We start from the raw sequence: 25,760 nt of genomic DNA, 5'->3' as shown, positions 1-25,760 counted from the left end.
TCACCGCACGTCAGTGCAGTTTCTGTACCACAGAACTCATCTTCATCACAATCAACACTTGAACAGCAGATCAACTTACTTGTCAAAGAAGTGGCTGAGTTGAGGACAAAGTTTTCCCAACGTCCACGTAACAGGTCTCGCTCCCGCAGCCGTAGCGAATCAAATGATGTATGCTGGTACCACCGTAAATACGGTGACAAGGCAAAAAAGTGTCGTCAGCCCTGTCAGAACGCAAAAAACTAAATAGTCTGTCCGACACGACGACTACCGACAGACAAGTTACAAGAAATTGTCGTCTAATTATATTTGACAAAAATTCACAACTAAAATTCTTAATTGACACTGGTGCCGAAGTTAGTGTCATTCCACCTTCACCCAAACAACGGAACCATCCGCAGGACAATTCGTATTTGTACGCTGCTAACCATTCGCCAATAAAAATGTTTGGTGAAAAAACAATTACATTGAACTTGGGACTCCATCGTGACTTCAAATGGAAATTCATAATAGCCGATGTCACCCAGCCAATAATCGGTGCAGATTTTTTGTCGTTTTACAACTTGTTGGTCAACGTACGTCAACGCAAGCTCGTAGATAATTTAACCAACGTTCAGAAAATTTGTTCTTTACGCAAGAACGGTGAGTTTTATAAAAGTCTTTCATTTATTAATCAGAACGATTCTTTTAAGGAACTTTTGAATGAGTTCAAGGATATCACTCAAGCTAATTCAACTACAAAAGCAGTGAGGCATGATATAACGCACCATATAGTAACGAAAGGTCAGCCTGTCTTTGCTAAACCAAGACGTCTCAGCCCCGAAAAGTTGAAAGTGGCCAAAGCCGAAATACAAACACTTATGGATCAGGGTATATGTCGCCCATCACGAAGTCCTTGGGCCTCACCTTTACACATGGTTCAGAAGAAGAACGGCGAGTGGAGACCGTGCGGGGATTTCCGACGGCTAAACAGTATAACAGAGCCCGATCGTTACCCCATTCCACACATCCAGGATTTTACACATTTTTTACATGGCTGCGAAATTTTTTCTACCATAGACTTACGCAGAGCGTATCACCAGATACCCGTAGAGCCCAAGGACGTACCCAAAACGGCCATTACGACCCCTTTCGGGTTATTCGAATTTACCCACATGTGTTTTGGCCTACGTAACGCCGGACAGACATTTCAGCGGTTCATGGATCATATCCTACGTGAATTCGATTTTGCTTGGCCGTATTTGGACGACATTTTGGTCGCTTCTAGGAACGTAGAGGAGCATCGTGTACACCTACGTAAAGTTTTTGAAAAACTTCGTGCGTATGGCGTCATAATAAATCCATCAAAATGTTTTTTCGGACAGCAGGAAGTACAATTTTTAGGATTTTTGGTAAACAAGGACGGAGTTCGCCCTCCACCTGATCGTATCAACGCCTTGGCCGAGTACCAACTGCCCGAACGTGTTTGTAATCTACGAAGATTTCTTGGCATGATGAATTTTTTTCGACGATTTCTCCCTAAAGCTGCTGAACACCAAGCCCTTTTATGTAAATTTATAAAAGGCAATAAGAAGAATGATCAATCTATAATCGAATGGACTGATGAGACTAGGCAAGCATTTGAAAATTGCAAAACTTCTCTTTGTGAGGCTACGTTATTAGTTTTCCCGAAACCCAACGCTTTATTGGCTCTTACAGTGGATGCATCAGGCACCGCAATGGGCGCCATTTTACAACAACTTGAGAACAACATATGGCAACCCCTGGGTTTCTACTCAGAACGGCTAAACCCAGCACAACAAAAATATAGTACCTATGATAGGGAACTGCTGGGGGCCTACAAAGCTGTTAAATATTTTCGTCACATGGTAGAAGGGAGAAATGTATGTATTTACACCGATCATAAGCCCTTACAATACGCTTTCCAACAGAAGTCGGAAAAGGCAACACCACGACAAGTCCGCTATCTCGATTTTTTGGGTCAGTTCACGACGGACATCCGCTATATACCCGGAAAAGACAACATTATAGCCGACGCTCTATCACGGATCAACGCTTTACACATATCATCGAACATTGACTACGCAGAACTATCGGAAAGTCAGGTTAACGACGAGGAACTTAAAGAATTTTTAGAGGACGACTCGAACTTAAAAATTAAGGAAATTGAAATTCCTGGCACACAGTTGGTGATATTTTGTGACGTCTCGACTGGTAGAGCACGACCATTTTTAACACCGCCTTATCGTAGAATAGCTTTTGATTCAATGCATAACATTAGTCACCCAGGCGTAGCCAGAACAACGAAAATAATTTCTGAACGTTTCATTTGGCCAGGAATGAGAAAAGATTGCAGAAAATGGTGTAAGGAATGCATTCCATGTCAACGAAGCAAGATCCATCGACATAACGAAGCCCCGATTTCTAATTATGCTCTTCCTGGTGCAAGATTCGAACATGTCAACATCGATATTGTGGGACCCCTGCCGCCATCCATGGGTTATCGTTACTGTCTCACATGTGTTGACCGCTTTACCCGTTGGGTCGAAGCATACCCCGTGGAGGACATTACTACCGAAACTATAGCATTTACGTTTTATCAACAATGGATATCTCGGTTTGGCGTCCCTCAGAGAATTACAACGGACCAGGGCAGGCAGTTTGAGTCGAATTTGTTCCGAGATCTCAACAATCTTCTAGGTATTACACACCTAAGGACAACTGCATATCATCCTGCCGCTAATGGATTAATCGAGCGATATCATCGAGTAATTAAATCCGCAATAAAGTGCTATCAAACTGAAAAATGGGTGGAAGTGTTGCCACTCATATTACTTGGTTTGCGTATATCCTACAAAGAGGACATTAAAGCTTGTCCAGCAGAATTGGTTTACGGGTGTACTCTTCGAGTTCCTGGAGAGTTTTTGGAAGATACAAAGTCTAGGAAAGTCGTCTCCCAAAGTGACTTTTTTAATGATTTACGTTCTGGAATGCAAAGTATAAGACCTCAACAAACTTCCAACCATGCTAAGAGGACACCTTTCATCGAGAACTACTTGAGCACATCACCAGCTGTATTCGTTCGTACAGATGCGGTACGTCGACCTTTACAACAACCTTATGAAGGCCCATTTGAAGTAATCAAGCGTTTTGACAAATTTTATAAAATTAATTGAATGGCAAACCAGTTAACGTAAGCATCGATCGTTTGAAAGCAGCATTTAATTGCATAGAACAACCACAACCGGACACAACTTTAACTAGTGAAGAACCAGCCACAACCAGTGAAGAACCTGCAGCCTACACGACAGCCTCCGGAAGAAGAGTTCGTTTTCGTGTTCCTTGGGAAGGGGAGTAATGTGGCATCACCATCCCACATACTTTATTATATAACTTTTTACTACTTTTGTTTATATAAGCATTTTACTACTATTTTTAAATTAACGATTATTTTATTTACCTAAAAGTACAACCCTGAATTGAACATGTACAATTTTGATTTTGTTTTGTAAATAAAGTTAGTTCTATTAAAACCACGAAACACCTGACACCATAGTAATATTCTCATAGCTGCCATCTGATTCCAATAAAATGTAGTATTAATAATTTCTAGACTTTGTAGATTATCCCAGCAAAAACTCGGTAATGGGTTGTACTTCCATAACTTCCTATTAGTATGCGTGCGTAGAAGTACTTGCCTTTAATGACAACACCGTGTTAAAATAATGACTTAAAATGTTAATGAAGAAGTAGTGAAAAGAGGTTTTATTAGCTTTTTAACTCATTACTTTTCAATGTAAGTTTTTCCTGAGATGTTCACTCTGACCCTTTCGAAAATTTCGGATAAACGGACATTACGCCATGAGCCAGAATTATTAAGATTTGAATATGTCACTGCAATAAAAAAAAAAATATTCCCTATACCTCGAAAACAAATGTAGGAAATTAATTCTCTATACAAATTATAAAATCATCAACGCGTTCGTGGGCTATTGCAGCTATGTAGATTCTTAAGTACCCTTCACATTGAACTGTATAAATTAAATAAATTAAAAATTGCATATTGGTTCAAATTTAACATTTCCTTACTATTAAATACGTTTTAATAATGCCTGAAAATAAGCTACGAACCAAGCAGTTCGCGGGGACAGTTCCAAACTAGCTATTTAAACTATCACCCGACTACGCAGAATACTAATACTATAATACTTTTTTTAATTCCAACTCATTTGATATTGAGTGGCATTTTTTTTAGAGATGAAACTATAGATTCATTATTATGTATACATACATAATATATTGAAAATCATGCTGTAATCATTGATTTTATAGGAAAAATCAAGAAGAATAAACATAATTTCACATATTAATAATGCATTAGAATCATCTAAAGATGCATTTTTAAATATTTTTTGCTTTTTGCTGAGAAAATGGTGCAAAAACAACCCAGAAAAAACCTGGTAATGACTTGTACTTTCTCAACAACTTACTTTTCAATGAAAACTACTTACAGTCTGCATTACTTATAAGAAATTTAGTAACGACTTTGTATGCGCATTTTATTTGATTGCGAGTTAATAACAGGTTTTGTACACAAAAAGAAAAAAAATTTATTTGTGAAAACTATTATTTATATTAAAATTTCTAAACAGTGCACGGTGGTCAATTCCGGTCAAAAATGATTTCTTTCAATTATTTAATTCTGATAAATTTTTGACGGTAGATTATAGCTAACACTTCAAATCGGACAATTTAAATCATATTTTGATTATTGCTTAACCTTGTGACTGTTTATACATATGCAAAGTTGTCGTTTTAAGGTTTTTAAATTCAATTTTAGACACTTTTACATAAATGAGGGCTATGATTTTTCCTTAAAGGTTTTCTTTGTAAATTAGCACGTGTTTTAAAGTAGTCTTAGTAAGTGATCATTCCATGTGGTTATAGCGATTTTGTGCGGTTTACTTTTTTCCGATAAATTAAGTGCTTTAAAAACTGTACTTTAAAAACTAAAAAAGCTATAGAAATCAAAATTTTGAAAGACCGCAGAAAAGGAAAAGGGGCTATAAGAGGTTGGGTGAACATTGTATCTAGTACTGTTATTTATCAGGAAAAAGTATTATAAATTTAATCTGCAACTTCCTGCAACTCTAGTAACTAGATCATTTTTAATGACTTCGTCTATTACAAATGCTGAACTTTTCCATATATTTCAACTTCATAAAAATAGAGAACGGGACGACATATTATCAATAGTACAAAATCAAATGGAGGAGGGAAATAAAATTTGACAGAAGGATTTTACCGCCTATAAAACTTGTATATATTGATATTTATGTTTATGCTGATGTTTATTACTCAGTTTAATCCTTTTTCTTAAGGATCCTTATATAGGGGATAGGGTCAATTATGGACCAATTGTCATAAACTTTGATACACATTTTTATGTTCATATAAAACATGTTTGTGTCGAATTCCATTGCTAGACAGATATTTTAAAGCCAGTAATGAGTGTTAAAATAATTTTTTGAAAGGAACCTAATATGGGAGGTAGGGTCAATTATGGACCAATTCTCATAAAATTTTACAGTGAAATTTAGGTTCCTATAAAACTTGTTTGTGTCGAATTTCATTGCCATACAGATATTTTTAAGCCAGTAATGAGCGTTAAAGTAATTATCTGAAGGGGACCTTATATGGTAGGTAGGATCAATTATGGACCGATTGCCAGAAAATTTGATCGAGAGGTATAGGTTCCTATAAAAATATTTTGTGACAAATTTCGTTGCTTTACTAGTATTTGTAGCCCAATTATCAGCACTTAAGAACCTTATACGGGGACTAGGGTCAAATATGACCCGATATCCGCCATACTATACCGTAAAATTTATGGGTGCATTAAACAGACTTGTGCTAAATTTCATGGAAATTGCTTCTTATTAAACGTATTTATGAGTATTTAAGGAGTTTTCTGGAGGTCACTTATATGGAGGCTAGGCGAAATCTTCAACCGATATTGCCCTTATTCAGTACCAAACAAACCTTACCCATAAGAAACATTTGTGGAAAATGTCAGCTATTTATTTAAAGAAATAAAGAAGTTATAGATTTTGGGCCGGAATTTACCACCGTGCAGTGAGTAGATTAATTGACACGTATTCTTGCTGGTTCCTTTTATTAAAAATACAAAACTACTTACTCAACTACTTCTTTGTAAGCGAGTATGTACTTCTTTCACTCCCTATATGTATGCATGCGAGTGTGGTATGTGTGTGTGGCTCTAATGACATCACCGTGTTAAAATAATGAGTAAAAATGCCACTGAGTAAGTAGTGAAAAATTATTTTATTAGCTTTTTAACTCATTACTTGTCAATATAAGTTCACAAGTATTCAATAAGTCATCATGTTTATACTCCATTTAGATTTTTTTGTGGCTTGCCAACCACAAGCAAACTTACAGATTTTGTTTCATAATAAACTAATCATATAAATTTAATATTTTCTTATTATATGTATGTATATATTATACAGTATTGATAACAGGGTTTAAAATTATAAACCCTCTCATATTTTATGAGTTAGATCAAAATCTTATTTTAATATATTTTAGCAATATGAAGACCTTAGAATGCAACAGCGAATGTTAGATGAACAACTCCAATTTTTTAGGAATTCTTCAATCGTAGAAATAACACCAGTTTTCAACGATTTTTCTCATGACATAAAACCTATATGATAAAAATATTGGGCATCAAATTTTTTAATTATTCATTAAGAAAGATAATGCGTAAAAGGGGGTAAATTTAGAAGAAACAAGTTAGAGTGCTATATTCGGCTATGCCGAATCTTAAATACCCTCCACCAGCAAGCTACTTTTTATTAAAACCATTTAACTATCAAATTTTAAGTTAACTTGTCCAAATTTTTGTTTCCGTAGTACTAACATTTATGCATATTTGCAATTCCATACGATTGTATGTGACATTCGCACGCCTTCTGAGTGGTATAGATTTTGTAAAATTAGGAGTACTTGGAAAACAATTTTGTCATTCTGTTCCATTTAAAGAATACTATATTTGCAAAAGGAATCATCCTATTCGGAACCTTGTTTTCCAAAATATGGATTAAAATATGGCGATATCATACGTGACAAAAAACGGAAGTATTTTTAAAGTACATGTAAATATTTACGAAAATCTGCGAATTCTGTAGGTGTATCTTTTTTGTTTTAATTTCTTACACTATGGGACATATTTTTCATTAGTAATCCATAATTTTTAAATAAAAAAAGAAATTAATATAATTTTATAATAAACATATTTAAATATCGTACGTGACACCACGTATGTGACAGATTTTTCTCCTGATTTTTTTTTAGGTTATAAAATATATACTTTGGAAATACATGCATACACACACTTCAACAAATCAAAAGGAATGCAGTCGGACATGGCCGACCTATATACATGTTTAAGCAATTTATAGATAAAAATAAAAAACTGGAGTTATATGGCGACTAGGGTCAAATATGGACCGATCCTCATAAAATTTTAGGGTGTGATTTTAATTTATATAAAACTTATTTGTGGCAAATTTTATTATAATACTAGTGATTAGAGGTGAGTTACGGACCTTTAAGTGTTTTTCTAAAATTAAACTTTGAATGGAACTAGGGTCAAATGAGGTCCAATCGTTATGAAAATCTGCATAAAGGTTTAGGCTTATAAACATTTTAGATCTGCCGATTTTTGAAGGGATAGTATTATAATTAACAGAATTATGAGCTAAAAAGTGATATTTTCGGTTCCGTTTGTATGGCGGCGAGGTGTAAAAATAGGCCGATTTCAAAAATTTTCAACAGTCTTCGTCTTTAGTGCTATAAAAGATCATATACCAAATTTTGTTGAATTATCTTTAAAAATGCAGAAGTTATAAGGGTTTTATTTACTAATTTTGATTAGGTTCATAAAATGTTATATTAATAGGCCAATTGCAAACATTTTAATGATTTATCTATACACAAATATACTCATGTCGAATTTTATCTGGATATAATCATTTAATAATGAATTAAGTGGTATTAAGTGATTTTCAGAAGTAAAATTCTGTAGAACGATTTATATATACAATATACACATTTATGCCGAATTTTATCCCGATGACTTTGATTGTCAATATGCGTTTAAGTAATTTTCGGAAATTTCCTTATATGGGAGTTGTGACCAATTATGATGGACCGATCAGGAAAAATTTCGTATAATGATTTACGTATTTGCAAAAAAATCCAAGTCGAATATTACTCCAATAGATTTATTAAGTGGACTTTATATGGGAGCTATGACCAATTACGGGCTTCTCCATAAAAATTTCGTAGAGTGATTCATATGTATGTACACATACATACATATTTGTGTCGAATTTTATGTAGATAGCTTTATTTGACATTGAAATATGTGAGTTTAAATAATTTTCGGAAGAGGGCCTTATATGGGAGCTATGACCAATAATGGACCTATCCGGGGAAAAATTGGTAGAATGATTTACATGTACACAAAACATATTCAAGTTGAATTTTATTCCGATAGCTTTATTTATCAATGAAATATATGTGTTTAAGGGATTTTCGGAAGTGGACCTTATATGGGAGCTATGACCAATTATGGTCCTATCCGGAAAAAATTTCGTAGAGTGATTCATATATAAACGAAGCATATTTGTATCGAATTTTATCAAGATACCTGGTGGCCTTATATGGGAGCTATGACTGATAATGGACCGATCCGAAAAGAAATTTAGTAGAATGATTTGTATGTACACAAAACATATTCAGCATATTATTTATCAATGAAATATGTGCATAGGTGACTTTTGGAAGTGGATCTCATATGGGAGCTATAACCAATTTTGGACCGACTGAGATCTTCGTTGGTAGTATGATTTCTATTCATATTATATTTACATGTACAAAATTTTGTGCTGATACCGATATATTTGAGATAGTTATTAACGATAAACTAATTTCCGGGAATATACATATTATACCTTTGTATGGGGGCTATGGGAAATATTGGATCAATTGTTATGAGTTTGAACATACTTGATCCCTGGCATAAAAAAATAATGTGTGACAAAATTCATCGAAATATCTTTGGTAGTTTCTGAGAAAACTACTTAAGAATTGGGAAAAAAAACGTTATTTTTTTCGATGTATTCCAAAAATTTGTACTCATAACTTTTTTCAATACCAAACTGTACCGGATAATAAAGAATGTTTTGGGTGAATTTCGTGAATTTATATTGCTTCGTTTGAACGTGAGCGTGTTTTACACAGACAGACGGACATAGCTAAATCGACTCAGAATTTCATAGGATCAAGAATATATATACTTTGTTGGGTCATGAATATTTCTTGGTGTTACACACGGAATGACAAAGTTATATACTGATGGTAGTGGAGGGTATAAAAATTGAATCGAAAGTGGTTTTTGAGTACTCAATTAGTTAATTTTGTTTGCAAGTTTAAGCGCCCAATGGAGGTGTTTTAAACTTAAGCATTAAATGCAAATGTGTAAACAGCTAATGCAAATAATTAATACAATTTTTATAAATATAAACACTAAAATGTTCTATTTATTGATTAGTATAAATTATGCACATTTAAAACACATTTTTTTGTTTTAAATTTAAGTTTTCATTAATTTTCATATTAAGTTTACAATTGTCTTCTTTTTTTATAAAACATACATTGTTTTAATAACAAACAGTAACATTTTCTGCATTTTTGTATGGCAACGCTGCGAAGTTTAAACTTGTACTCAAAAACATCAAAGGGGATTAATATCAGATTAAATTTATGTTTAGATTAACTAATCTGATTATTAATTGGTATTTGATTGCCAGCTCAAAAACCCGTTTTATTTTACGTGAATAGATGCCAGGTTTATTACCATCGGACAGGAAGGGGCTATCTACCCTTTCCAAAAATGTATGTTTCATTCCATGAGCAAACAAAAAGTATTAATTTATAAATTTGTGTAATTAGGTTTCTACGCCATTTTCAACAGTAATTCAGAAAAACTCAATTGATAATGAGAATTTTCATTTCAAATTTAGGAAAGCTCAGTTGAAATAGAGATTTTTCGTTTGAAATTCATCGGCTTCGATAGATTTTAATAGTTAGTTAGCTTGAAGAACATTAAAAACATATGGAGTAGGATATAATGATGTATAAAAACTTTTTACATACCTACGTACACACATATTTCAATCATTGATTTGGAAAAACATTCTTCAAGATCCGTAAATAATATAGTATATATACATATATGCAATGATGGTAAAAATAATAGAAACAATCTTATTATGTGGTAAAAACTAAATTTTCTCGAACTACCCGTTAGAATTTTATGATTTGTATCACAATTAAAAGGTATTTAACGATTGTAAAAAATTTTAGAAGGTAATTTTGATTTACATTTTTGAAGAGAGTGGAGATTTTTGAAGTTTAATTTATTTGTAAGTATTTAAAGAAAGCATTGCCACATTTAGGAAAAGTGTAAAATACTTTAAGAAATTTTTAAACAAACATGTGTAATTTAAAATTTTAATTTATCTAAGTTACTAATTATGCATTTCCAAAGCAATAACAAAAAATATCAGTGGGACCTCGATTTTCCGTGATGGTCGGGCCCGGTAGTATTCTGTATAATCGATTTTCCCGGTTAATTGAGTACCAATTTTGCAAAGTTTTTTTGATATTTTTATTTATTAATTAAGGTACATATTTATACAAAAAATAAAAAATTCAATAATTTTATTAAATACATGTTTCAAAAATATAAACAAGATATAATAATTTTGTCAGAAATCTGTGAACAGTAAATATGGATTTTGCTTGGTCGTAAAAAAAAATATAGAATTTTGCTTATAATTACGGATAATAGAGGTTATCACGGTTAACCGATGCAGAAAATTTTAAGTTAATCCAAAATAAAATTAAGTCGATGCAAAAAATTTTAATTTTCCATCCCGGATAAACGATGTTGCCGGTAAATCGAATCACGAATAATCAAGGTCCTACTTACTTGAATTGAAGAAGAAGGCAGTTCACTCTGGTCATGATGTTAAAGATTTCTATGGCTTTGGGAAGCTTTCATTTTGAGCAGCCCCGTTTGGGATTTGATCAAAAATGCTTCTAGCTCTCACAATAATTAGTTTGAATATCTGGCGTAAACCTCCAGAGGTCAGCTTTTTTCACAATTTGATAATGTAATCAAAAAATAAATTTAAAAAATAAATTCACTGTTCCAAATTTTTGAATTTCGCACAGGAATTGGTAGTTTTAAATAGAATTGTGAATTAGACGTTTATGAAATACGAATTTTGTGAATTTAGCTTATAAATAGGTACATATAATAAACCTAAAATAAATTTTTATGAATACAACCGTAAGATTTTAAGTGAAAAATTACGGAGAGTAAAATAAAATGTAGACGATTTTTATTTTCTTATTTATCTAATAAGCACTCTATGTTATCTGAAATGTGGGCTGTAAACGATTACTGCTAGAAGAGACGTCTCTTTAGGTAAATATAAACAATATTTATATTTAAATAAATTAATTTGTATTTATTTATATATTTTTGTACATTATATACACGGCACTGAAAGATACATTATAAGTGTGTGCGTAGGAATGATTTTTAATTTATTTGTACATATGTACCTTCATATAAAAAGTGTCTTTGAATTCAAGTAAATATATATGTATTTAAAAATAACTCAGTGTAAACAAAATTATCGAGAGCGATCAAGCAGGCCCCCAAAACATAACATATAGTATTGCCATATTTTCTTAATTGATAAATTTGGTTAATATTTTTCATAGGCAAGTTTTGTGAATTATTCTGTAATCATACATAAAAAAATATTTTTTTATTATTAATTTATTTGATTTATTTAATAATTTACTTGATAACTTGTCTATAAGTAAAGTTCATGAAAAAATTGCTGGTATTAGCTTTATACTCCCCGTAAAAAATAAACCTACATACAAATTTGTTACACCTATTTTATGTAATATTAAATATTGAAACAGCCCTACTTAACAGAAGTCTCAATTTAAGAAATTAATGTTTAGTGCTATGAGTTTATTCAATAAAATAAATAATAAAACAATTTGTTAATGCATATAGTATATATAATTTGTATAATTTATGATTAAAAATTAGTGTTGTCAAACTTGCTGAGAAAAAACCATAGTAATGGTGATCATAATTAAAAAGAAACAATTATGATTGGATTATATGGTTAGTCAAATCAAATTATGATTATTTTTAATTTATAATTTACGGAATTAACACAACCAAATTACAATTTTAAATTTATAATCGAAATTTTAACAGTTATGAAATTTACAAATTTTTAAATGGAATTTTCAATGTGATTATTATTAAAAATAGAGTAAGATTTATTCTGGTATTACTGGAAAAATTTAAATTGTTAAAAATAAGATAATCATACTGTCTTAAAGTTCATGTGGAAATGGGTCCACAGAATTATCTTTTACTAGTTCTTTCTTTTTAAAAGTAACTAAAGTTAATTTTAGTATATATTGATTTTATTTGAAAATGGTTAACCCGTATTCTATAAACAAAAATAGAAAGGCTGGCTGCAGCAGATTTCCCGTCAGTCCAATCTCTCGAATATTTTGGGCGATATTAGTATATACATAGGTATGTTTTGATCTGTAAAAGCACCCCACAAGACCGAACTTAATGCACTAATGATTGACTTTTTTACGACCTTTGAAAAAAATGCCTAATCCTGCAGACCATGGTTTATTTTAGTCCTCAGAGGTATGATACTAATTTGCTTTTCATTTCTCTTTAATATTTTGTAAATAAATAGTTCGCTCACGTCAAAATAACCTTTGATTTAAAAAGAATCCACCTTTAGAATACCCTTTATATGTATAAATATATGATTTGACCTTTCAGTTAATTTTCATCCAAAGCAAATCACATCCGTCGGAAGGGCGAAGAACAAATTCGGTGTTTTCACTCCTTTAAACACTATAAAAATTGCGTTATCTCGAAAGTGGTGGTAAGTCTTCCAAGAAATAATAACATAAACCTAACATCGCCACTTATATCGAATCTATTTCATCCAAAATCTGCAAGTCTGGATTATAATAATGATAATACATGATGATACTACAAGATTCAAATGAGAAAATTAAAAAAAACTTTGAGTCGGGTGTCTAATTCACACGTACATAGTTAAAAGTTAAGTTAGTCGATAAGGAGAAATATTTGTATACATTTTATTAAAATTAAAATATTGAATCCACCTTCTTGGGCCTAACAATATGTAATTAAATCATACATACAAATTCTCCTTCTGAAAGTCACGTTAACCTACATAAATCATTCATAAATATCAGTATCGCTATGAAACCATGATTTTAGTGGAGGGTTTAATAATTAAATAACTATGTATTACATTAAATTTATATGTTCTAAAAATCTTTCAATTCAGAAGAAAATTCCAAAATTCGAACTATTTTCCCAATTAAAATTTTAAATTGATGATAAAACGTGAAATCTGGCAACTACTTATGCTTTCGAGTCTGGTTCTTATTTACTCTTCATTATCACACTCTAATAGGAGAAGAATCGATGAATGGAGACAAAAGGTAAATACCCGTAATAACAATTACAACAGCAATTGTACAAGCCCCTCATCTTAAAACCCCCTTCGCGACAGATCATACAAATTTCGAGCAGTTTGTTTCAATCCAATAAATAATATATGAACATGTGAGAACATACAACAACATACATTCGTATAAATGGATGTATTTTTTAATTTTCTCAATGTTGAGCATTAACATGGGTTATAAAAGCGAATTGTTTATTTTATTTTAATGCAAAATGGTGCAGTTAGTAGTTGGTTTTTCTTTAGTTTTTTGTTTTTTTTTTATATTTATTTTTAGTTTAAATTGCATTTCTCAGGTATGCACATGCATGAACAGCCAGCAGATTTTATAATTCAAGAAAAATATAAACAGGTTTGAAAGTAACTTACACTTGTTTTTGTTTATTATTAATTTATGCACTGAAATACCTATATAATAAAATTTTCAATTAACGTTAAAATTTGAACACAATTTTAAAATCTTGTTTATTAATAATTTGTTTTCTTTTTTAATAACTTATTGCGCCGTTAAAACTTTTTAAACGGTTTTATTTTTGAATTATTTTTTTTTTTTTGTGAATACGAGTTGATATAATTTTAAACTTTTCGATCTAATATATAAGACCCATAAGTAACCTCCGCAAATCAACCATTCGGCGCGAACGAAGCAATAATACTGAAACCAAATAAATTGTTCTTGTTGACATTAAAAATGTTTATGTGTCTGAAACATGTTGCAGAAATATGTTGCCCATCCATAGGAACACACACCAGACAACTTGTTTTCGTTATACCCACCACCCCACTCTACCAGACACGATAACAACAGGTAGTTATGTTTATTTTCCACAACAAAACGAACGTCACTTGGCAGTTTCGTCACTATAAGGTGTGATGGGGGTTGGGGGAGTCAATGAAATACACTAACCTACCGCAATAGATAATAGTTGGCGTTGCCAGAATGATATTCATATATATTTTTTTATTGTAAGTTTTAATTATTAATTAAATTTCTAAATAAAACAACTATATTTTTTCTATGTTCTTTTATGTTAACATTTGTTCATTTATACATACATATATCAACATGTCATACCAAATTCTATAATTCATATATGTTAGATATACGATTTGTAGAAGTTGATTATCCTAAAATCATAGAGTTACAGCCATTTTCTCAAAGTCGGGTCTGTTCATATTTCTATTGAAATATCCATTGTACGTATTCTATCAAAAAATAAAAAATTTAATCGAGTTAATATGAATGAAAAAAAAAACGGAATAGGAAATATAGTCGTTGACGACCATATTATGCCCTACACAGAGGGAAAAAGAAATATACACGGCTGGTACCAAATTAAAACCAAACTGTTTATAATTTTTTTTTTAATATTCGTTGTCAAAGTATATACATACGTACGACAACACTATGTAATGTCGAAATCTAAATTTTATACAAATCCGTTGTCTAAATCTTAACAAACGTGGTAAGCTCACTATTGACAAAAAATCCGTTGCCAATAGAGAGTTTACCACGTTTGTTAACATTTAGACAAAGGGTGTGTTAAAATTTATATTTCGACAAAGAATTGTTGACAACGTCGCGTTGTCAACATTACATAGTGTTGTCGTACGTATGTATATACTTTAACAACGGATGTTATTGAAAGATTATAAACACTTTGATGTCAATTTGGTTCCAGGGGTTTACATTTCTTTATCCCTCTGTGTATAGCAGTGAAAGAATAGAAAAAAGCACGGCCACTTCTTGGGGTATGAATCAAACAGGTTTTCTGTCGATATTGTAAAATGACAAAGGTCTGTAAAGGTATTGTTTAGCCTAATGAGGTTTTCCAATTATTGTCATCAAATATCACAGATGTAGAATAAACTTTTAATTCTAATGGAAGCCTCGGTATAAGAGGCTTGGGATAGGTAAGTAATTTTGATAAATATGCCTCACATGTTTGTTCTTTGACAAATCTAAGGATGTTCTTATTTCTTGTATATCGGTCCTTTATACGTATAAAGTCTATACTAATATTGATTGCCGTTCCCCATAATGGGATTGTATATGCCCAAATTGGGTTCGCTGTCAAGGTTAATTTCGATTACTGGTTGATTACCCAATATAAGTTAGAAGTTTGGTGTTTCATTTGGAACCGCTTGACTAATGTAGATGTCGAATCAAAGTAAGACGTCTATCCAATTCAATAAAAAGATATGTATGTTATGTCGGATGTTCATATTGTTTAGTTGCCACATGAGGACAACATCCTCTCCTAAGTGAAATCGTTACATTCATACTTTTGAATTAATTTATTTGTTTTCCAATTATTTGTATTCCCAATTTTTCAAACACGTTGAGATAATTATTAGAACATGTAATTAAATCATAACGTGAGAATTTCTTTAGACTAAGATTTTTTTATGATTTTCGGAACATCTTCTAGACTTATATTGACTAGTTGAGATTCAGCTTCTGTGAGAACAGTTAACTCCTCTAATACAAGGTTATTTGTGAGTGGATGCGGTTGGAATACAGCAAATGCTAAAGGCTTTTCCTTAGGACTTCGTGACTTGGTGCCGTAAAGTTTTCTTATCTAACTTTTAACCTTTACCGGTGGCTTAATATTTCTAACATCCAATGAGAAGGGTGCTTTGTTTGCTCAAACTTTTAATATAGTTTTGATTTTTACAATCCTCTTCGTAATGAAGGACTCATGGTTTGGTTCCTGGCATTGGACAGTTTCTACTTTGTGGCAGAAAATCTTTTTAACGTCTGCTCTTTTTGAGAAGAAATTTATTAAATGCTGATTAAAAATATACACTTTAGGTTTAGGAGGAATTGGGCACCTAAAGTTTTCAAGGTCGAAAAGATTAGTGACGTGAAATCACTTATATAATTACATTAGTTTACAACGATTTGCTTATGATATAAAAACTATATGGATTTCTTTGTTTAGGCCATCTAAGTACAGAAAACATATTGGTATTCTATTGGAAATATGAAGGATGTCAAAGTTTTTACTTATTCATTAAAAAAGAAAATGCTAAAAAAGGGTTCAATTTGGAAAACAAAATTGAATATTTCGAACTTTAGTTATTTTTATATAAACAACTTTATGAGTCTTCCTCACAACACTGCAACAATGATTTACATGTCACAAAAAAATTTCAGAGTTTTTTTTACATTTTGGAACTTCCAATACGAAGATCGATTTGGCTATTTTTCATTGCCAAACTTACTAACGTAATGATGGTTATTGACTTAATTTCTATTGCTTCCTTCCTACCTGAGTGCTTTACACAGGCAGACAGACGGTCATAGCTAAATCGATTCAGAATTTCACGGAAACCTTCTGAAAAGACTTTTATGATATAAGTATAGGATTCTATAGAAATATTGCCCTTTTTAGTTCTCTTTTGATCAGAAATCTTTGGCAAACTAAAAAAAAATTGTTTGAATGTAGAGTAATTTTGTCTGTCTTTTAGATAGAGTTACAACATATTTTTGAAAATATCTGGCAATGCTAGCAATTACATACATATTGTAAATAGAAATAGATGGGTTTATATTTGAGTGTGTGTAGTTTGCTTTTTTTGCCAATATACAGACAGGCGCACACATGTCACAGATGATGTAAAACGTTAAATATTTTGGCGCCAAAGTAATAAACTGTGCAACATGTAGAATGTACATATGATGTATCTTCTCCTATCACATCCTTACGAAATGTTTATCATTCGAGTGCCAATGATGGTAGATTTGTTGATGATACTTCTTTTCTACATCCATACTTACATACAAATTCAAACGTTCATAAGTGCTAGTTTATAGATACCAATGTATGTATGTTCGGATGGATGTTGGCAGATTCCAACACATTTACTACCATTGAATGAGTGTTCGTATAAGTCCAAAGTCATAAAGCTAATGACCAAGTCGTTTATGCTTCTATAAAATCTTTTACTGGTTATTGTTAGTAATTGTCAAAGTTTTTAATGTTGAGATAAAATCTTATCAGGTAGAATGATAATTAGTATTTTATACACATTCGTATACATATGTATGTACATAACTATGATTCTATCTGATGGTAGAAAGTTTGGATTTCTATATCAGTAAAATGACATCTATGTATTAGGTTAGTTGATTTGTTCCGATTTTTTTAAATAACTATCACTTTTATCAAATTTTATAATAAATAGGAGATATGTATAAGTCCAATTGATATCTGTAATAGATCGTCCTAAAGAGGACATGACTACATTCTGACAAAAGACATTTATAAAAGTTAAAATTATGTTTAACTTTAGGTGACATTTATATAGGACCAAAACCGACTTTATTAACATTAAATTCAAAAGGGCTTAACAATAAATTAGTAATTTTCACCTGTTCCTTAGATTTTTTAGGACAATTACTTCTGTTTAGAGTTCCATTGTTCTTAAAACTAACAACATCATACAATGATTTCTAAGAGTTGTAAAATATTTTGCGTTATTTATTTATTTTCTGAACCAAAAAAATGTCAAAAATGTATTTCAAAATTTGTTTTCAAAAAATAATATTGAAACCCTAAATAGATATTAAAGGGATATCCTGACAGTATAAAATAAAAATAATATAAAATATTTCCCAACTCTTCTTATTCTTTTGTCATTAAAGAAGTATTTTAAAATATTTTTTTAAAAAATATACTTTTTAAAACTTTGTAGTCCTTTAAAAAGGAAACCTAGTGAAACAATTTATTGCTCTTTGATAAATATTAAGCAGAAGGTTTACAATTAACAACGATAAACTTAAGATTGATGTATTTACTAAAATTCTTATTACTTTGCTACGGCAAGGTCAGACATTTTCATAAATTCATATGTACATATGTATGAGTTCAAAATTATATCATCCTACCAAATTTGGAACAAAATGTAAACCTGCCAACCAACATACCAAAAGTCATTTTAGAGATTTGAAACTACCAATTTCGGTCCAATTGGACTCATAAGAGAACAACATACGACAGACTCATTCTAGGTATAAGGGCGGATGAGTTCCGTATACCCCTACATTCACCCTGTATCGTATACAATTAACACCAACTCATTTCCAACGTTGAGTCCCACAGTCACTTCTCTGTGGGGTACTGTTGTCATTCGGCAATAGCACCGAACTTATCCCGAAATATAGATTTCACCGTGCATCAGTCTTTTAACCGCAATTTACTCTTACAGCGAATTTGGATTAAAACCACAGCCACTACGTGGATCCCGAAGGAACCTCAACCAAGTGACCAGACAGTACAAGTCCTGCGGCAACTGGCCACCCGTAGTACCAAATTATGTGGTTCTCTGGTTAGACCACATGTCAAATCATTCCAAAGACTAGCCAAGGAGTGCAATGACATCACCAGTTCATACTCTCGGCAGACTAGAGGTACTGGTAACACCTCTTTACCCCGGAATTGCAATAAACGAAGGTGAGGGTCTTTCATCAAGGAAACATGCCCCGGGGGGGGGGATGTTGGTTCGTTTTGAATAGTATATATATATATAACGATTTAAAAACGGTTCATAATTGTTTAATATTTTATCAAAAATTATAAAAGTCCTCCAAAGTTTTTGAAAAACGTACTTTCTCAAAATTTTGTCACGTCGAAAATGTTTAATTTACAAATCAAAAAGAATGATTATTATTATGCTGGTTTCGGGGGTCCATTCTGAGACAAAAGCAACACTCCTATGATAGTTTTTATATCATGTATAAAAAAATATATTAATTTTTCAGAAAATATAGCCTACATTGTATATAATACATTCCCAGCAAAAACTTACATACAAAATTATACTTTTTCGAAATAACTATTTATATACATATTTAGATGTCTTACGGCCGTACCTAAATAAAGGCGTTGAGCGTTGCGTTACTTGTAATTTGTTTTTATTTTCACAAAATATATATGGGACGCAACGTCTTTATTTAGATATGGCCGTTAGTAATTTTTTCGAATGTTTTAAATGGATTGATGTAATTCAAGGCAGATCAAAGTAAAAAAAAACAAAAATATATCTAAATGTAAAAGTTTGTGTCGTATATCAGTTCGAAGATTTCGAACAAATATCGCACACAAGACACTGTCAGAAATTTGATCCTCTAGTCTGTCAGTTAAGGACGAAATTGAATTAAAGAAGTCATCAAAGGTCTCGTCCGTAAATGTCTTCCGTTCTGCCAAAAATGAGGTTCCTAACAATACTACTCCCTCTTTATCTTTACAAGAACCATTAATTGGTGGAAAAGTTTCAAAATATAAATACATATACTATTGTAAACCCAATATTCAAAATGTTAATTATTATTTTATTATTTGAAAAGCATTTGCTTTTTTTGTACTGTTAATTAAATTAAAATATTTATTATCAAATACATGACGTTTATGAAATAATCTCTCATTTAAATTGAAACGCTATAAGTTTAACTTGTTTGTTTAAAAGTTAAAAGCAGTGAAAAGATAATGCAGAAGTGATTTATGATAATAAATAAATATTTGTTAATAAATTAAATCCGTGTGGGGAATTCACTTTGCAAGCTATCTATCGCCGTATTAGTTTTAATAATCGCTTTGGGTTTTACTTTATATCAAAGATAAGACAAGAAATGCTTAATATAGAAATATAATTTTACTGTTGGAAATCCTGACTAAAACTACAGCGTATATTGTTTTAACCCTTCCCAGCAAAAATTTTCATTACCTAGTAATCTAGAAAGTAATATTGCAATCACGTGGAAACTAATTACTTTTGGGGTGAATAACTAATTATTTTTGTTCGACGAGGTTCAAATAATATGTACCTACCTTAAACAAATTAATAAATGGTTACTAATTTGATTACAAAAACTTTGCGAAATAACTAGTTACAAATAAACCTTCAAATATGTTATGTGATAGCTAGTTATTTTGGGCCGACTTTGTATGTAGAAAACAAAAAAATAAAAAATTCCTCGGCCGGGATTTGAACCCAGGCATTCAGTTTTTTCTATGTTTCTCACTGCAGCCGCTTACTCGATGCTCCATTAACATGTTGCTTTTTATAATTTTGAGAAAATATATAAATGAATGTCATTTTCAAAAAAAAATAAACAGTATCCAGCAGGGCTCGAACCACGAACCCCCTGTTTGTTAAATGAACGACCTAGACAATTGAGCCATAACAAATCCAAATTATTTTGTTCTTTACCAGTAATAACCTATTCAGCTAAATGAAATAATGTGGATGATAATGAACACTCATTACCAAGTAATGTATGAAATAACTACTGGCTATTACCAAAAATTTCAGATTTTTTACTGGGTTTATGTATGTATGTTACTAGCTATACCTTACTATCATCATAAAAATATATATGTTGGTCTGACCACTATTTGCCATATACATACTACATACATATGGGTCATTTCGTGTCAAGTTACCCAACTTTAAAAATCGATGTCTTCCGATTTTGATGAAATTTGCACCAAGGTTAGTACTATTGGATATATAGACCAGACTATCAGCGCTATTGGTCCAGAACTGCCGCACTTAGAGGGGGTCAAAGTTGGACATTTTTGATATACAGGGTTTTATTCAAATGACTGTAACTTTTCACCTATTGGTCCTAGCAAAAATTGTATATAAATAATTTTTTAATTCTTTTCTTTCAAAAAACTCCATTTTTTTTTTTTTTTGCTCAAACGAAACCTTAGACAATTTCCTTTAAGGGCTTTATAGTCCCATAATGGCATACGAGTGGGATATCTATAAAAAAAAAAAGTATTTTTTAACTTAAGAATAAGATTTTTTTCAATATTTGGGACTTAATTTTCCCCTATTTTTTTCAAAATGGACGTTTTTGTTGTTGTTTTTTCTCAAATTAAAGCTTAGACCATTTCTTTTAAGAGCTTTGTGGTCACTTAAATTGTCAAGAGAAATCAATTTTTTTTTTTCTTAAACGTCAACATCTTCTAAACACTCTACACTATAATCAGAAACCTTAAAAAAAACTTGTTAATACATATTTAATATTAAAGAAATAACAATGTAGGGGAGTGTGTCCGATCCGACCATATAAGAGTTGTAAATATACCCAGATCATTTGGATGGGGGGGACTATTTTGAATTTGTCTTTTGTTTTGTCAAACACGTCAAAACATTAGTATTAGATCCATAAATGCACTTACATATGCATATTGTTGGTCCTAATTATTAGATTACTAGTTGAGTCTTACATTTTAAGTCATTACAACTCACCACGTTTAAATTAATCCCTGATTCCGGGGTTCGTGCATCACCATCGACGGCATCCACCGTCATAATTTGTAAATTTTTTTCTTCAAAATAATTTAAATCCCGTGGCACATCGACCCAACTGCCACCACCAGTTTCGTTTATAAAAGATCTTCTGTTGTTGATACATATGTATGTTTTTTAACGGATCCTTTTAAATTTAACCAACACTAAAATAGATGACATTGACCAACAGTCTTCTGACTTCCTCTCAATGAGTTCATAGCTAAAGCGATGGATTCCCACTGTTCTTTAGAACTTATTTTTCCGCTGATAACATCGAACTGCCCTCTTGCCAGTTCTAAATTGGTCGTCATTAATTCTACCAATTTCTCCATTTGGTATTTTTTTATTTTTGTGTTCAATTTTTAGGGTCTATATCCATACATACAGAATATTTCTTTTTTGTTTTTTCTTTGTATCAAGTATTTTTTCTGTGGAAATCCCCTTGAATATGGAATAAAGATCTTTCTTAATTAAATTTTGTATTTATATTTATTAAAATAAAAAAGCAGTCCTACTATTTTTATAAAAAACTAAAAAAAACTTTTCTAAAGTATTAATATAACATTTTTAAGAAAAAGTTGCTTTTAAGACAAAAATTAAATTTGAAGCAAATTTTTAAAACAACCTTTGTCAATATTTGGTAAAAATATAAGTAAGTCTTTAATATATTTTTTTATCTGTAATTTATGTGCTAAAATATCTTTTGGAGTTTTAAAAAATTTTTTGACGCTGGTTTTATCAACGCTGCTTTCCAAAACTCTTTATCTCTACATGAATATTTAATTTGTCGGTTTTTGATATAATATAACTTTAATTTTAGAAAATGGGACATTTCGATGTTCCATTTTATTTGCAACCAGCGAATAGGAGTAGAAATCATTTGGAAGCATCCTTAAAACTTTTAATTTTGTTTTATTAGTAGGCATATTTTCAAATAGTTTGATGAGATGGAGAGGGCTGTGGATCTCCATATTTTTTAAATATCTGTTTATTACTCCATGAACACAATCCACTTCCTGTATTAATGAATGCCCCGGTTCCGAAAATTTGTGTATTATCATGTCAATATTATTTTTTTAAGGAACATTTTTATTGCGGTGGTATTTATTCTATTTTTGTTTTGTGGTACGCAAGAATCACTCCATGATTTTATAGTTTTAATGTCAGGAAAATCTTTTACTAATTGATTTAAAATTTTAATTAGTGCGCTTGCTATATCACTTCGACCACTATAAGTAAATATTGGTACATTTGGTATAATAATAGTAGCTGTAAGGTCATACATACTTAATTTTCTTTTGTAATAAAATATACATGCGTTTCCCTTGGACATACTAAATACACTTTGTAAATCATAACAAATTGTGCAATTTGTCTGCTCCGAATTTTGTCTATCGTTATCATGATCTGACTTCAATGCATCTTCTTCAGTCTTATGTTCTTCATAAATGGATTTCCCGTTGGTTGTTAAAACATTATCCTTGTTGTTAAACAAAGCACACTTGTCGCATTGGTCTTTCTTAGGTTTGTAAAAAGAAATGTTAAAATCGTTTTTGAAAACTGATCGTAAAATATGTAGAGCAATAGGGTTTTCAATATATTTTTTTTAGAATTTGCTCGACAATAATGAGAATCAATGACCGGAAAACTTGAAATGTGTTCTCGAACTTCAGCTAATTTTTTTGGAGGTGTCACTCGTTTAATATCCTTGCCTTTTTTCGTGGATGAGGAATTCCCGTGCTGGCATCATTTAAGTGTTCAAAGCAATAATATATTCTCTTTTGATTTATGCTTAATGTATTCAAAAAAAAAAAAAGTTCGACATACACGGTAGGTTATTTTATCTTTTTCCAAATAATATAGAAACGAAAACTGTTTTTTTATGTTCTACGGCGTACTACAGGATGCTGGGAAACAAATTTAATAAAAAAGTTGTTTTTTCGTCATCAGACATATTCCAAAAATATTGGTACAAATTCATACGATCTTCTTCAGAAAAAATATATGTAAATTTTAGAAAACAATTGTGGCATGCTGGTTTCATTTTTCTTGCTGGCATTTTGGTATTAGTTATGCTAATGTGATCCTTTCCCGATTCTCTGAGCTTTTTTTGTATGTTACATTTCCATGATTCCTCCTTTTCTTTGGAGTGGATGAAGAGATTTTAAATTGGATATAGGTATTTTATTAAATTTTGTTTTTAAACAAATTGCAAACAACTTACCTATTAGCTTCTTCCAGTTCTTCTTATGTTATATCAACGTTTGGTGATATTGAAGTTAAAAATCTGACTTCATTTGTAAAAAAGTATTCCAAAAACCTAAAAATAATATTTACCTATTTGCAAGACATTCGTGATCTGCTACTTTAAATGCACATTCTGATGGTGATTTTATGGGTATTAAATCTTCATCAAACATACTAAATGGCATAGAAATATTACAATATGTCAGACAAACAATTAAATACTACTTACTGAATAATTTCTTCGGACAAAAACGGCGGTGGTGATGAAAATTCCGTTTTTACTTCAGCGCTCAAATTATTTATTTGTTGATGATATTCTCACTAAATTTATAAGATGTTGTTACCAGACCAACACATATTTTATATGTATACAAAAACTGTCAAAGCTGTAAGCTGCAAAAATAACACTCAGTGTTATATATCTGTCAAAATCGATATACAAATAATGTAAACAAGAGTTTAAAAACACCTTGTTATGTATGCTTTGATCTACGTTTTTGTTACGTCAAAACAATAGTGACTAATTTGTTTTCAATTTTTGTCTATACGCCAAACAGTGGCGTATGGAGCAAAACAATATTTATTTAGTCTTAATATTGTGGATATAGACCAAAGTTAAAACCCGATATCTCGGAATTGGTACCAAATATTGAAAAATGGGTTTCGGAATCGGAAAGAGGATGTCCAAATTATATACAATCCACTCCTAACTTATTTTTTTGCCGGTGGGTCAAACCAATAATATACTGACGATTTTTTATATTTTTTTGTTTAAAATTATATATTTTTGTATTTTTTAATTTCATTTGACATTGTGTTAAAATGTATACAAATATTGTAATTGAACAGAATTTGAATAAGGGTTTCATGAAACAAATCGAATAAACTTACACAAATAGGAAACTTAAGGTTTAAATTAAAACCCTTAATATAAAAATTTAATAAAAAAAAATATAAAATACATTTTCTTTGATTATCGCAGCCATTTTTTATAAATTTATATTAATTATATATTATTAATATTTAAAACCACTCTATGTTTTAAAACTGAAAAAATTTTACAGTTATTTTTCGAACTATGTAAACCATAATACTGCCAAATATTATATGCCGATCAGTCTGTCATCGTTTTTATTGAAAACATTGGAAAGATTGGTCGACATCCATGCCAGGAACATCATCTCTCCTGATAATTTCTGTAGGGCACAAAACCTGAAAGGGAGGTCGGTGGAGAGAGCCTTACATGACGTTGTCGGAACCATAGAGAAGGCACTTGACATAAAGGAATATGTTATGGCATCTTTCTTAGACATTGAAGGTACGTTCAACAGCGTGAACATATCCGGAATAGTCGATGCACTGGGTGACCTAGGTGTTGATCAGCGGATAAAAAATTGGCCAAAAACATGCATTGCCATTAACTCTAATATGGGTATTGGCAAGACAAGGAAAGTTGTGACAAGGGGCACACCACAAGGTGATGTCATC

The 25,760-nt window shown here is 31.2% G+C and overlaps 1 long non-coding RNA gene across 1 annotated transcript; it reads right to left on the bottom strand.

Moving 5' to 3' along the window:
• Window positions 1–24,024: 24,024 nt before the first annotated feature.
• LOC119614505 lies at window positions 24,025–24,585 on the bottom strand. Its single transcript, XR_005232332.1, has 3 exons — window positions 24,502–24,585; window positions 24,250–24,446; window positions 24,025–24,167 (listed from the first exon to the last, which is right to left on the bottom strand). It is a non-coding gene; the product is annotated as an uncharacterized LOC119614505 (long non-coding RNA).
• Window positions 24,586–25,760: the final 1,175 nt, after the last annotated feature.

Source organism: Lucilia sericata, unplaced genomic scaffold (genome assembly GCF_015586225.1).
Source record: "Lucilia sericata isolate MDLA Ls3-8-SP2 unplaced genomic scaffold, ASM1558622v1 Contig000042F_arrow, whole genome shotgun sequence".
In the NCBI taxonomy this organism is placed as follows: domain Eukaryota; kingdom Metazoa; phylum Arthropoda; class Insecta; order Diptera; family Calliphoridae; genus Lucilia; species Lucilia sericata.
Note: the sequence above shows the minus strand (reverse complement) of the source record. Positions and strands in the feature narration are given on the sequence as shown.